This window comes from Siphateles boraxobius, unplaced genomic scaffold (assembly GCF_051911475.1).
Source record: "Siphateles boraxobius isolate OS27281-9 unplaced genomic scaffold, OSU_SipBor_1 61, whole genome shotgun sequence".
NCBI lineage: Eukaryota > Metazoa > Chordata > Actinopteri > Cypriniformes > Leuciscidae > Siphateles > Siphateles boraxobius.
This window is the reverse complement of record NW_027509188.1, coordinates 4,630,714-4,645,379: the sequence shown is the minus strand read 5'-3', so window position 1 is coordinate 4,645,379 and position 14,666 is coordinate 4,630,714. Positions and strand designations below refer to the sequence as shown.

The 14,666-nt window shown below is 40.9% G+C and overlaps 1 long non-coding RNA gene across 1 annotated transcript; it reads right to left on the bottom strand.

Moving 5' to 3' along the window:
• Positions 1 to 794: 794 nt before the first annotated feature.
• On the bottom strand, positions 795 to 13,503 carry LOC143718652 (uncharacterized). Its single transcript, XR_013196469.1, has 3 exons — positions 13,434 to 13,503; positions 2,817 to 3,209; positions 795 to 948 (listed from the first exon to the last, which is right to left on the bottom strand). It is a non-coding gene; the product is annotated as an uncharacterized LOC143718652 (long non-coding RNA).
• Positions 13,504 to 14,666: the final 1,163 nt, after the last annotated feature.

The window sequence follows — 14,666 nt, the reverse complement described above, 5'->3', positions numbered from 1 at the left end:
TACATACATAAATTACATTGGCTGTTTTTAAATGTGTACACAAAACTCACTGGTTTTCTTTCTGGAACCTGTAGAGTTTTCTGTTGCTATCCACTGAAACAGCCACCATTTCAGGGCTACAGGCTGGACAGACAAATGGCTCCTTATCCAGAAGTTGGTCCTCTTCAGAGTTGCAGTACACATATTGCAGAAAGCTCCTCTGAAAAGCATCTGCATTCACTTTGCCAGTCTGAAAAACAATTTATAGAACAGCTTTAAATGACAATGAACTACAAGGTCACCCCATTTATGTTTTGTCAATGTACCTTTTTAAACCCAAGAAAGGATGCAATTGGCAATGCTGTCTAATATTGTCTTCAGTTCAGTTAATTTCAGTAACCTGAAATATTACAGCCACTAGTGGACCTTGACTTCATATGTGGGTATATTTGAATTGGACTTGAACACCCTTTTTGCCATACTGTCCAGCCTTACGGCTATTTATAATAATAACAAATGCATTTGTCTTTCAGCTTCAAATTTTTACTCACTCTTCCAAACCACTTTGTTCTCTGGTCCAACATTTCTGTGAAGGCTTTCACTGACATTCCTGGAGCTGTTGTCTTCATAGCTTCAAAGGAATGGAACAGATCTTGGTGGAAAAGTGTCTGTGCTTGCATGGTAGCGGGCCAGTAACCACTCCTTACAAAGTCACTGACTTCTGGAGCCTATTTCTTATTACAATATTGGCAAGTTAGTACCGGAACGTGAAGATTATGACGGCCTGAGAGCACATGAAAGACAAATAACTAACAAGGAACTAAAGTAATATGTTAGATAAACAATATTTTTTTTTACCCAATCCTACCATTTATGCAAACCAGTATGATGGATCTACCGACAGATATGCAACATCACCAGTGTCACAGGAGCATATAGTTTGAGGAAAGGCTGTTGGCAGCAAACAATCTGCAAGAGCAAAGGACAACCAGGAGGATGACATTAAAGAATGTTTGGATTGTTAGCAAGTACTTGGAAAACATAATGAATAATTTAATGATGTTGTGTGTTGCATGGGCGAGGCTAGCCCCTTTTTAGGGGTGCTTCAGCACCCCTAAAAAGGACCTCAGAACCCCTAAAACTTGGAGTAAGAAATGTTGTTATTCTAAAAATTTTATTCGTCTTTGACAAGGTTAAATAATGTCCAAAATACTTTGTAGTTTGTGGTTTAAAATGTATGTGTTAAGGATGAAAATGAAAACATCCCTGGCCCCGCTTAGCAAATGGTGTCATCCTCTTCTCTTCTTCTACTACTCTGTACTTGCACTGCTCAGCACGAGTCTGCACGACCGTCATCCAGCGCGAAACACACGCAGAGTGAGATCCAGTTATATAGTGTTGTGAAATGTGAATCAATTAAGTTGCTCCAAAGCTGTGTCTCACACTTCTTTCCTTTTAACGTTACCTATAGTTGTTCCGATTCCGAAACCATATCGGTGAGTAGTGGAGTCAGTATCCTGAATCACCATGGTAGGCTATACCTATAATAAGTGTTTATTTTCGGACTATTTTAGTCCAGCGGGTCGCCGCCGCTGTGGAGTAGCACAGGACCTGGTGACTCGTCCATAGTCATAATAACAGAGAGAGAAGTAGCGAAAAGTTTAATGTTTTTCTTTTGCTGTATTTATTTATTCATTCCTCAAACACAGAGGATTTAACCTGAACCAGGCTTAACTCCCAAACTCCTCCTAGCATTACTTTGCTTTACTCTCTCTCTCTCTCTCTCTCTCTCTCTCTCTCTCTCTCTCTCTCTCTCTCTCTCTCTCTCTCTCTCTCTCACACTCACGGTGGTTGAGCATGGTAAAGTTAGTTTAATGTTCGATATTTCGCCGGACATTGTTTTCCCTTGCCACTTTTATAGGGTCGGCAGTCTTACAAAGATATCAATAGCAGGATTAGTTTTAACATTATGTAACCATTATTGACATTAAATATTAGTTCAAAATCATCGTGCATTAATGCTGAATATTTATACCTGAGAATGCTTTGACGCGTTTCCACAACGCATACATAAGGGAACGTCTGCCAATCCCATTAACTGCGCTAAACGTAGCCTATAATTTGTATTATTTAAAATTACTTTTCAAATTCCAAAGCTTGTAGAAGGTTCCTATTGGCAATGCTGATCTGGAAGCCTTGAGTAAATTAACTTATCTAAGAAAATGATTCATAAAACTCATCAGTTGAGCCTATGTTTACTTTCTTCACTGACACAGACGAAAATGAAAAGACTATCAGTCAAAGTTCAGCTTTAGGAGGGGATTAAGATGAGAGAGCAGGTATTGACAAATAATCTAATGCACACTGACATGGTTTTAAAGCTATTTATTATCCATTTTTTTGGCCTTCAAAAGTCTTAAATTGCACATATGTAGGTCAGAGAAATCAAAATTTTGATTTCCGCCGAACACCCCTTACTACCTCACATTTAAAGCACATGGCTGTGGGGGGTGGAGGGGTAATGTGGGCTGATGTGGCTACAATGCCAGGGCTCAATTTTTGGATGTCTGTGTGAACTCTCACAATTAAGCTGGTGTTCTGAAAAAGGTCTCAAAAAAAGAAGAAAAAAAATCTGGATTTTGGAGTTAGTTGAACCAATGTTAAAATGATCAAGTAATTTTTCAATAGACATATTTTTTGTTTTTGTGTGAAAAGAGGGTGGGTGGTGACAGTGGGGCTCATTGGGTGCTCAGCACCCCTAAAACTCTGACCCTAGAATCGCCCCTGGTGTGTTGATAAAAAAAAAGCAGCAAATCAACTGAAAAAGAGACACCAACCTTGTTCAAAGATGATGTACTTATCATCATGGAGTTTCACAAACTCTGTTGGGGGAATGAATTTATAAAAGCCATTCATGGTGGTCTGCCTACTGTGCAGAGTGTGGTGTTAATGTACCAATCGATCACACTCTGCACAAAACCACTCTGAGGGCAAACATTCCCTGCAACGGATGATGGCTTCTCTCATGTGACAGTGGTTGCACTTCATCTGGACAATGTTCTCAGCTGACAACAAGTTATGAATGTTTTGTGGCCTCGCGTGTTCCCAACATTGTTGGACCCCTTTCTGTCTTTGACACCAACTGGACAAAGATGGCTGCTGAGCAAAATCTTGCCCATCGATGCTCTCTGAATCCCGTAGAAGATCCTCAAGCCTCTGCATATTAAAATCTTCAGAGATAGAAAGAGAAAGAGAAAACTAAAAACATACTATACAACATTGCAATTCAACTACCACTGACTTTTGGAAATGGGCAATCAAATCCATGACCCTTAAGATTCTGTGTAGGTGCTGGCTTTCAGTAATGTTGCCCACTTAATTGTGAAACTAAACAACAACCATGTGATTTTGCTGAGAAACAGTGATGCTATTGTCTAAAGTGTTCCTATATCCGTCATGTTAACAGGGCTGGATGCACCATATTGTGGTAACTTTAATATTTGAGGCATGTTAGGGGACTATGGAAAAGGCATTTAGAAAAGAAGCATCTTTAGATGACTAGTTACTAAGCATAGCAAAAGTGCATGTATAATGAGGTTTCCTTTTTACGTAACTCCTTGTTTTCATTTGAAGCATACCATATTATGAAAAGTATTTTTAAAGTAGTTTTTCTATGTAAGCCTGGGTTAATTTTGGGTTACTTTTCTACATTATTATTCTTTATTATTATTTCTATTTTATTTATTTGTTTTTTTTAAATGGTATGCAGAAATGAGTGCTTGGTGACGAGAGTTTATTATTGAATCAAAGTGTACCTGTTCAGAAAATGTTCATGTCAGTAAGTTGTGTTTGGTTTAACGTTATTGGCTAAAAGCAGCTTGATCCCGCCTCATATCCGTTATGGCAACTGTGATTGGGCATTGTTAATGTCACTCAAGTGAGGGTCAGAGGTAGGAGGCGAAGGAAAGAGAATGTGAATGTAGTTGGCATGATAACAAAGCGCGCAGGGTTTTTGTGTTAGATATAGTCAGAACTGCATTGTTTAAGTGTTAAGCTGTATAGCATTCTGTTGTGAGGTCAACACAATCACACTGTGAAGTCAACACGACGCGATTCGGAAGAACTGTTCGTTTAATGCTTGATCGCAATTCGCAGTGAATCGGACTATTCATGTTACTGGTGAAAAAACTTTACTCAAGTTTATCCCTTACATTGGCGAATGTTAAAGTATCAAAGGTGATCTAAGCGATTGCTAAGAACTGTTAGTGCATCGATCGAGAGTGACAGAGCCGCTGAGGAGGAATCCAGATAGCGCTCCTAATCCCCGAGTGGTTAGGAGTTCCTCTGGCGTCGCGGGAGTTTGCTAACTGATGACAGCTTCACGTGGATGGATCTGATGGGTGACGGAAAACACTTGCCACTTACGCTCAGGTACACTTTGTTTATTTTATTTTGTGCTCTTATAGAGCGAAGCGGCCATTTTACGTTTTACATTTTACCATTTCACTCGGCCTCAACGCACACAAGCAACGTTTCAGGCCTGCAACGGGGGTGTGTGTGTGCGCGCGCGTGTGTGTGTGTGCCCACAATAAGTTGTGTTTTTTTCCATTGGTGAATGGTATAATGCTTTAATACTCTGTGATTCATTGAGTATATTATTACAGGGTTACAGTTTGTATTTCTGATTGAAACGGAGGTTCGTTTACATGCTTTATTTCTGCACTGAGTTTTCATAGATACCAGAATTACACTGGTATATTGGTTTACACTAAGTGAAGACAAATTTGTACTTTGTGTAAAATAAGGAAATGTTAATTTAAAGAATGATTCATTAGATAGCCCTATTTTGATGGAAGTTTAAAAGATTAACCCTTTAAGTGCCTGTTGTTGTGTACAGAAGAGTCAATCAAACACTGTTTTTGAATATACCAGTTTATTCAGAAGTTGGTTGAACAGATTTTCTTCTTTATTCTTACTTTATTTTTTGATTCGGTTTTTTCAAATCTTTTGTTTTATTTTCTTTAAATAAATCCATTGTATATTTCAGTTATATGGTGTGGTCACTTTAATAGAACAGATAGGTAGCTGTAATTGGTTAAAAGTGATATTTAAGAGATCTGAGTTGCACTTTGTAAGAAGTAGTGTAGAACCAAGGGTCACAGATTGATTATAAGATCACGTCGAGAGACAAATAAATGAATCTGGGTTTAAGCGTCCAACATTCCAAAAGGGTAGACACACCTAGGACAGTAGGGGGCGCTACATAAAGTGGGGGCTCGTCCGGGATGATCCTTGCCCAGTTCACTGCTTGAAAATCAGTTAAGTGCTAAGAGAATACTGTTTGTAGAAAAAACTAAGGTTTAAGTGGATCAGGCAATTATGGATGTTGACTATTCTTTCTTACAAGCTGAACTTGACGATTGGAGTCAGAAAGCAATAATTGATCAGAAACATGCCGTGTTACTGTAGGGAGTGCCCGCAGATGTGGGGGTGGCACGCATTGAGGAAACAATGCAAACAGTTACAACTTTGGGAAGAGTGAGAGTCAGGGATTATAAAGAAGGGCCAACTCCAGGGTCTTTACTTGTGCTATGTGAGTGCAAAGAAGAGGTTGATCCTTCTCGGGTGCCTGTAGAAGTGATACCTGAAGGGGGTGGGATGCTTTGGAAGCTGAGTCACCGCCTGCTGGGTTTGTTGAGAAACTATCAAAGCTGTTAAATCAAGAAGGAAAGTCTTTCACTGACCTTCAAGCTATGTTTTCTACACCCAGCTCCAATGCAGGTTCTCCAGAAGCAATAATCCGTGCGGTGGGTGAACTGCTGGAAAAGACCTCAAAACCTTTCAGCGATGGAGGTGCATACCGACATTTAAGAACCTTTTCAGGTATTGTTCCTACTCCAACAGGAGAAGAGGCTTTGGAGAGCTGGATTGATCAAGCTAGAATGATGATCATGGAGTGTGAGTGCTCAGAGAAAGAGAAGCGTCGACGTATCATTGAGAGCTTAAAGGGTTCAGCCCTGGATGTTGTGAAGGCTGTCAGATTTTCTAGCCCAGATGCAACTTCTCTTCAGTATCTTGAGGCTTTGGAGGGAGCTTTTGGAACTCCTGAATCAGGAGAAGACTAATATTTTGCTTTCAGATTACTGAGGCAGAATCCTGGTGTAGCTCTTTCTGATTTCTTGAAGAGAATGGAGAAATCTCTGACCAAGGTAGCTCAAAAAGGTGGGTTACCCTGGAAGAATTTGGACCAAACAAGAGTCGAGCAGCTAATTCGGGGAGCTGTTGAATCTGACTTGATGTTGCTCCAGCTGAGATTGAGAGAGAGACGAGGAAATCCACCTACTTTTCTAACTCTCCTGAATGAGATAAGGGAGGCGGAAGAAAGCGAAGCTGCCAGACATGGTCTGGGTTTCACTGTAAAGCCGGTTCCCCGGCCACGGGAGAGACAGAGTAGTTTGGCTGTTGTGAGAGAATTGAAAGCTGAGATTGAAGAGCTGTGGACAAAATTGGCAGAAGGATCTGTTAAAGTAACTACGCCAGAGGTGATGATGGAGTCAAAGCCCATACCAAGAAGGAGAGGAGGTGACACATCAGGGGTTTCAGAAGTACACACACTTTAGAAGCAGGGCCAAAGACTAGAAGAGCAGTTAGCTTCACTGAGTATTAGGCAGTTGCCACAGATGACAAGAGATCCACGTTCACTGGAGCAGGCTGATACTTCTGTGAAACCCCGATTTGAAAAGGCTCAAGAAGATTACTTCTGTTACAAATGTGGGGAAGATGGCCACATTGCTCCGAAGTGCAAAGCTCCTGAGAATTACTGTCTGGTGATACAGAAGCTTGTGCGATCATTACGGAAGGCTAGAAATGAAAGAATGGATCAGAGTAGTAGTAAACACACTAGTGATAAAGCCAGTTTTTCCCGCAAAAGCCAGACAGTTTTGGTTGAGAAGAGTAGTCTTCCTGTAGGGTTGGTGGGTCCAGCTCTGACAATCACTATGAAGATCAATGGTCAGCCCTGTGAAGCCTTACTAGATAGTGGATCTCAGGTCACTATCATCTTTGAGCCATGGTACTCTGAAAACCTGTCATCAGTGCCCATTCAGCCTCTCTCTGGTATGTCCATTTGGGGCCTTAGCACAGCCAGTTATCCCTACAAGGGATATGTCTTGGTAGATGTTTCTTTTCCTGCTTCTGTCATGGGTGTGGAAGAGACTGTTTCCATCCTTGCGTTGGTTTGTCCAGAACCTGAAGGTCCTAAACAAGTGCCTGCAATCATTGGGACAGATGCAAGTTTTTTCCAACGTTTGATTGGACTTGGCACAGCTGGTCATGAGACAGATGAGGCACACACATTAAGAATTCAGCTTCACAACTCAGAACTAGAATCGCATACAAGACTTGACATACCTGCTGGAGAAGTTAAATGGACAGGTCCAGGTGCTTGCATCATACCATCAAGAGGAGAAATGTGTGCTGTTTGTACAGTTGAGTCACAAAAAACGCTGGAGAAGGAAATTTTCATGGTAGAAACGCCTTCAGATGAAATGCTGCCTGCAGGACTGTTCATTCTTTCAGTTGTACTGCCCTCTTCTGCTGTAGAGGAGAACAAATTCAAAGTGCTGATTAAGAATGAGACGTGCAAAGAGGTAACAATACCATCTGCAACAGTCGTAGCGCATGTGTTTCCTACAGATACAGTGACTGTGGCATCTGTTACCCCGACGAAATCCAAGACCATTGATCCAAAGGTGTTTGATTTCACCAAGTCCACCATTCCAAAAGAGTGGGAAAATCGACTTCGCCAGAAACTGTCTGAGAGAGGAAATGTCTTTCTCAGGAAGAATGGGATGTAGGACTGGCAAAGGACGTTAAGCATTGCATCCGTTTGAGTAACTCTAGGCCATTTAGAGAGAGATCTCGACGAATTGCTCCAGCTGACATTGATGATGTCCGTCGACACCTCAAAGACCTGTTAGCTACGGGGATTATTAAAGAATCACAAAGTCCTTATGCTTCCCCAATTGTAATTGTTCGGAAAAAAAATGGTGCAATACGCATGTGTATCGATTATCGGACTTTGAACAGCAGAACTCTTCCTGATCAGTACACGACCCCACGCATAGATGATGCGTTGGACTGTCTTGCAGGAAGCAAGTGGTTTTCAGTCTTAGACCTACGGGGCGTCTACTACCAAATAGCCATGGCCGACGAGGACATGGAGAAGACTGCCTTTATATGTCCTTTAGGGTTCTATGAGTTTGAAAGGATACCACAAGGAGTTAGTGGAGCGCCTGCGACATTCCAAAGACTCATGGAGCGTGCAGATGGGAACATGCATCTGCTAGAAGTGATAGTGTACCTTGACGATATTATTGTCTTTGGGTCCACTCTAGAAGAACACGAACAGAGGCTTCTGAAAGTCTTAGAACATTTGGAGGAGTATGGATTGAAAATTTCAATGGATAAGTGCCAGCTCTGTATGTCCCAGGTCAAATATGTGGGCCATATTGTCTCTGCTGATGGGGTTGCTCCCATCCCGGAGAAAATAGAAGCAGTCACTAAGTGGAAGATGCCCACAGATGTAAAAACCTTAAGGTCATTCCTAGGATTTTGTGGGTTTTACCGACGGTTTGTCAAAAACTATTCTGCAATTGTGCGACCCTTGACAGAACTCACCAAAGGGTATCCGCTAGCCAAAGGGGGTGCAAAAGTCACCACAGAGAGAAAGTACTTCAAAGAGTCAGAGCCATTTGGTGAGCGATGGGGCAAAGATTGCACTGAGGCTTTTAAAACCATTATCTACTGTCTTACTCATGCCCCTGTCCTGGCATTGGCTGACCCTTCCAAAGCCTATGTCCTACATGTGGATGCAAGTGGGAATGGCCTAGGTGCAGTACTGAACCAAGAGTATCCGGAAGGACTCAGACCAGTTGCATACACTAGTAGGAAACTGAGTACAACAGAGCAAAGATATCCTACTCACCAACTGGAATTCTTGGCACTGAAATGGGCCGTAGTAGATAAATTTCATGACTATCTTTATGGGGTGAAATTTGTAGTTAGAACTGACAATAATCCACTCACCTATGTCCTCACTACAGCTAAGTTGAACGCAACCGGACATCGCTGGCTGGCGGCATTGGCCACATATGATTTCAGTCTGCAATATAAGCCAGGACGTTATAACATCGATGCTGATGCGTTGTCTCGTTATCCTTTAGAAGGTGGGTCACCTGATGGATGGAAGGAGATATCCCAGTCAGGAGTGAAAGCAATCTGTCAGATGGTGACAAGTGACAAAAATTAGGAATCTTCCACCAGACTGATTGATCAGTTGGGAGCCGATTCAAGCATTGTTCCACCTGTTTATGCATGTTTTACACAGCTGGAGCTAGGAAATCTGAAACAGTTGACACATGCTGACCTGGAGTTGGCTCAAGACAAAGATCCAGTCATTGGACCGGTGAAGATGGCTGTGGAGCAAGGAAAGGTACTTACAACTGGTTCAAGTGCTAACCCACGAATGACTCTATTGCAGAGACAAGGTCCTAAGTTAGTTAGCCAGAATAAAAAGCAGCTATACAGAGTGTTCATAAGTCCCTGTGGTAAAGAGAAAAAACAGCTTGTTTTACCTGAACAGTTCCATCAAAAAGTAATGCATTCATTACATGATGATGCGGGACATCTGGGAATCGAGCGGACTACAGAGCTTCTGAAGGACAGATTCTACTGGCCACAAATGACTTCTGAGATTGAGAAGTATGTCAAAAACTGTGGAAGATGCATAACCAGATAGACATTGCCTCAGAAACGCGCTCCTCTGAGTAACATCACTAGTAGTGGGCCAATGGAACTTATATGTATTGATTTCCTGTCAATAGAACCAGATTCCAAAGGTGTTGCTAATGTCCTGGTTGTCACTGACCATTTTACACGCTATGCCCAAGCCTACCCGCCTAAGGACCAGAAAGCAGTGACTGTTGCAAAGATTCTCTGGGAGAAGTTCTTTGTGTATTACGGACTTCCAGCCCGTATACATTCAGATCAAGGGGGAGACTTTGAGAGTCGACTTATAAAAGAACTTCTGGGAATGCTGGGTATTAAGAAATCAAGGACGACAACTTACCACCCTCAGGGAGATCCACAACCTGAACGATTTAATAGGACACTACTCTCCATGCTGGGAACTTTGGATTCTGCAGGAAAGCAAAAATGGAGCCAGCATATCAGCAAATTAGTACATGCATACAATTGTACTAAAAATTAGGCTACAGGGTACTCACCTTACTTTCTTTTGTTTGGAAGAGAAGCCCGCTTGCCAATTGATGTGTGCTTTGGTACTTCTTCAGAAGGAGGAGAAGGACAGACATACCAGAGGTATGTTGAAGACCTAAAGACAGATCTTCAGAAAGCCTACAGACTAGCTTCTGAATCTGCATTAAAGAATCATCAGAGAAATAAACGTCTCTATGATCAAAAGGTGAAATATCAAAGCATAAGGCCTGGAGACCGTGTGCTTATTTGAAATCTCAGTTTCACAGGAAAGCACAAACTGGAGGATAAGTGGAATTCGGCCCCGTACATTGTTCTTGAAAAGCTTGACAATTTGCCTGTGTACAATCTCAAATCAGAGAAAGGAACTGGAGGAATCAGGAGAATGCACAGAGATCATCTCTTACCTATTGGAGAATCGGTGAGAATGCCGAATCCTGATAGGAGACAAGAAGTTCCTCAAAGGCCAGTAACTAGGTCTAGAGCTACAAAAGAGCACAAAGAAATATTGAGAGAGGAAAGAGTATTGGAAACTCCTGTAACCACTGATAATTCCTCAGTAGGTGAAGATGAAAGCTATGGGTACTATAGTCCAGATAGGTCTAGACAATGGACACAGTTAATTCCTGATCTCCAGCACAAGCTTGAAGTTAAAGAGGATGAAGTAACTGCCCACACAGACAGTGAATCTCAATGTTCTGGAGAAGTGGAAGTGGTGGAGGAACCCTGTGAATATGAGGATTCCAGAGAGAATATGCACCCGATTGTAGACTCAGTGGTGGAGGAAGAATCTTCAAAAGGAGGAGTAAATAACTCTGATAATGCATCAGACTTGGAGGCCGAACCCATGGAGCATCGTCCCAAAAGGAAGGTGAAACCTGTCTCTAAGTTAAGCTACGATGAACTAGGCCAACCTAGTGAGAGACCCGTAACCGTTGTGCACAGAGGCATAGTTATTCATCTGACAGATTCCTCAAAGATTGAACTTTGCCCTTCAAAAAAATATCGACCTTTACCTAAATGTGCCAGGTGTACTAGGATATGTCCTGAGAATAGACTCATTATTCATATTTAAAGTCTGTATACTCATGGGGACATGAGAATTTCAGAAGGAGGAGGATGTAACCCTGGGTTAATTTTGGGTTACTTTTCTACATGATTATTCTTTATTATTATTTCTATTTTATTTATTTGTTTATTTTAAATGGTATGCAGAAATGAGTGCTTGGTGACGAGAGTTTATTATTGAATCAAAGTGTACCTGTTTAGAAAATGTTCATGTCAGTAAGTTGTGTTTGGTTTAACGTTATTGGCTAAAAGCAGCTTGATCCCGCCTCATATCCGTTATGGCAACTGTGATTGGGCAGTGTTAATGTCACTCAAGTGAGGGTCAGAGGTAGGAGGAGAAGGAAAGAGAATGTGAATGTTGTCAGCATGATAACAGAGCGCGCAGGGTTTTTGTGTTAGATATAGTCAGAACTGCATTGTTTAAGTGTTAAGCTGTATAGTATTCTGTTGTGAGGTCAACACGATCACACAGTGAAGTCAACACGACGCGATTCGGAAGAACTGTTAGTTTAAAGGTTGTATCAGTGATTTCAGGCCCAAAAATAAATGTCTAATCTTTCCTAACGATCCGCTAGCTTCCCGCCCCATAAGCATGCCGTCCAAAAACCGCGTCTCTGTAGGCAGCGTAGGCTCTGAGATCTGCACACAAAAACAAATGTGTACAACCACCACTCAAAACCAAAATAAAGTGTTCCAACCAATCACTGACAGGGGCGGGTGTTGTGAGGTTTTGCGCTCGTGCACGGCTGGACGCGAAATCGGAGCAACACCCACCCCTGTCAGTGATTGGTTGGAACACTGTTTATTTTGGTTTTGAGTGGTGGTTGTACACATTTGTTTTTGTGTGCAGATCTCAGAGCCTACGCTGCCTACAGAGACGCGGTTTTTGGACGGCATGCTTATGGGGCGGGCAGCTAGCGGATCGTTAGGAAAGATTAGACATTTATTTTTGGGCCAGAAATCACTGATACAACCTTTAATGCTTGATCGAGATTCGCAGTGAATCGGACTATTCATGTTACTGGTGAAAAAACTTTACTCAAGTTTATCCCTTACATTGGCGAATGTGAAAGTATCAAAGGTGATCTAAGCGATTGCTAAGAACTGTTAGTGCATCGATCGAGAGTGACAGAGCCGCTGAGGAGGAATCCAGATAGCGCTCCTAATCCCCGAGTGGTTAGGAGTTCCTCTGGCGTCGCGGGAGTTTGCTAACTGATGACAGCCTCACGTGGATGGATCTGATGGGTGACCGAAAACATTAACTCTTGCCACTTACGCTCAGGTACACTTTGTTTATTTTAATTTGTGCTCTTATAGAGCGAAGCGGCCATTTTACGTTTTACATTTTAATATTTCACTCTGCCTCAACGCACACAAGCATCGTTTCAGGCCTGCAACGGGGGTGTGTGCGCGCGCGCGTGTGTGGGCCGACAATAAGTTGTGTTTTTTTCCATTGGTGAATGATATAATGCTTTAATACTCTGTGATTCATTGAGTATATTATTACAGGGTTACAGTTTGTATTTCTGATTGAAACGGAGGTTTATTTACATGCTTTATTTCTGCACTGAGTTTTCATAGATACCAGAATTACACTGGTATATTGGTTTACACTAAGTGAAGACAAATTTGTACTTTGTGTAAAATAAGGAAATTTTAATTGTGATTCATTAGATAGCCCTATTTTGATGGAAGTTTAAAAGATTAACCCTTTAAGTGCCTGTTGTTGTGTACAGAAGAGTCAATCAAACACTGTTTTTGAATATACCAGTTTATTCAGAAGTTGGTTGAACAGATTTTATTCTTTATTCTTACTTTATTTTTTGATTCGGTTTTTTCAAATCTTTTGTTTTATTTTCTTTAAATAAATCCATTGTATATTTCAGTTATATGGTGTGGTCACTTTAATAGAACAGATAGGTAGCTGTAATTGGTTAAAAGTGATATTGCAGAGATCTGAGTTGCACTTTGTAAGAAGTAGTGTAGAACCAAGGGTCACAGATTGATTATAAGATCACGTCGAGAGACAAATAAATGAATCTGGGTTTAAGCGTCCAACATTCCAAAGTGTAGACACACCTAAGACAGTAGGGGGCGCTACATCTACTTACCAGGATCTTGGTAGCTAGTACAAGAAGTTGTGATGGTAGAACTAGCACATGGAGAAGTACTGGTACCAACTGTTTGGAAGTAAAAATAAAAAACCACATAGTTTATGTTCTTATTAGAGAATGTTCTTATTAACACATTTTATCAGAGTAGCCTACAATTCTTTCAAACTCTATGCAAGATGTACAAAACTAAAAGCTGAAACCTTTGACAAAACTTGCAACATGGAAACTATCAAACATAAATGTATTTGGCATTATAATGTAATTTACATTATGAATGTGCAAGCATACAGAATATTGAGTAACAACAGCATCATCAAACCAGCTCCTACTCTAAATCACACATCATCATTCTCCATTTAAAGTATTTGACATAAATTTTATAAGATGTACACTAACCAGCAGATTAACCTTTTTTCCTCCGTTTGCTGGTGGTCACACGCTGCCCATCACGGTCCCTCTTCCACCAGGTCACTTTAGATTGTCCTGTGACTTCATCAGCCTTCCGAGTTTGTAACTCTGTGTTACGTTTCTTTATGCACATGTAATGAAAAGTAGATGGGTGAAACATAGGCATTAACTAACTCGAGTTAATTAATTACACATGTGTATAACAAGTATGAAACTTGCCTGTATCTCTTCAACAAATGCATCCCCAAACTGAAGAACAGCTTCTAGTTTACTCTTATTTTCTCTTGACATTCTATTTAATCAGATCTTAAACAAAAAATAAAGGTGTCAGTTAGATCTGAGATCTGCCTGCAACTTAAACCCGCTGACTATTATAATTGAATGGAAAGTATTGACCACATGATCAGTGATATGAGGGTAAAGGTAAGAATTTTGCATTTTCCAGTAGAGGATAGTGGTGTCTGACTATTTGCAGGAGAATGCACATTGTCATTAGAACCTTTGGTTGTAACCATAATGATATTTCTGTATTCAATGGTTTATTTTACCAAGGCTACAAATATGTCACCTAACATATTACCTATTATTATCAACAACAGATTCATGTTTTTTTTGTAAGCGGTTACTGTTTTTCAGCTGGAGAGATCTAGGGTCTAGTCTAAATCTGGCTTAATTTTCTTTTACATTTAATCCTTTATCAGATGCTTTTATCCAATGCCACTTACAAATAAAGAGGGCAACAGAAGCAATCAAACCAAATGCCTGCAATTTAGGTAAAATGCACTATATATGATGACATTAGAAATCAAATATCTTGGGGAT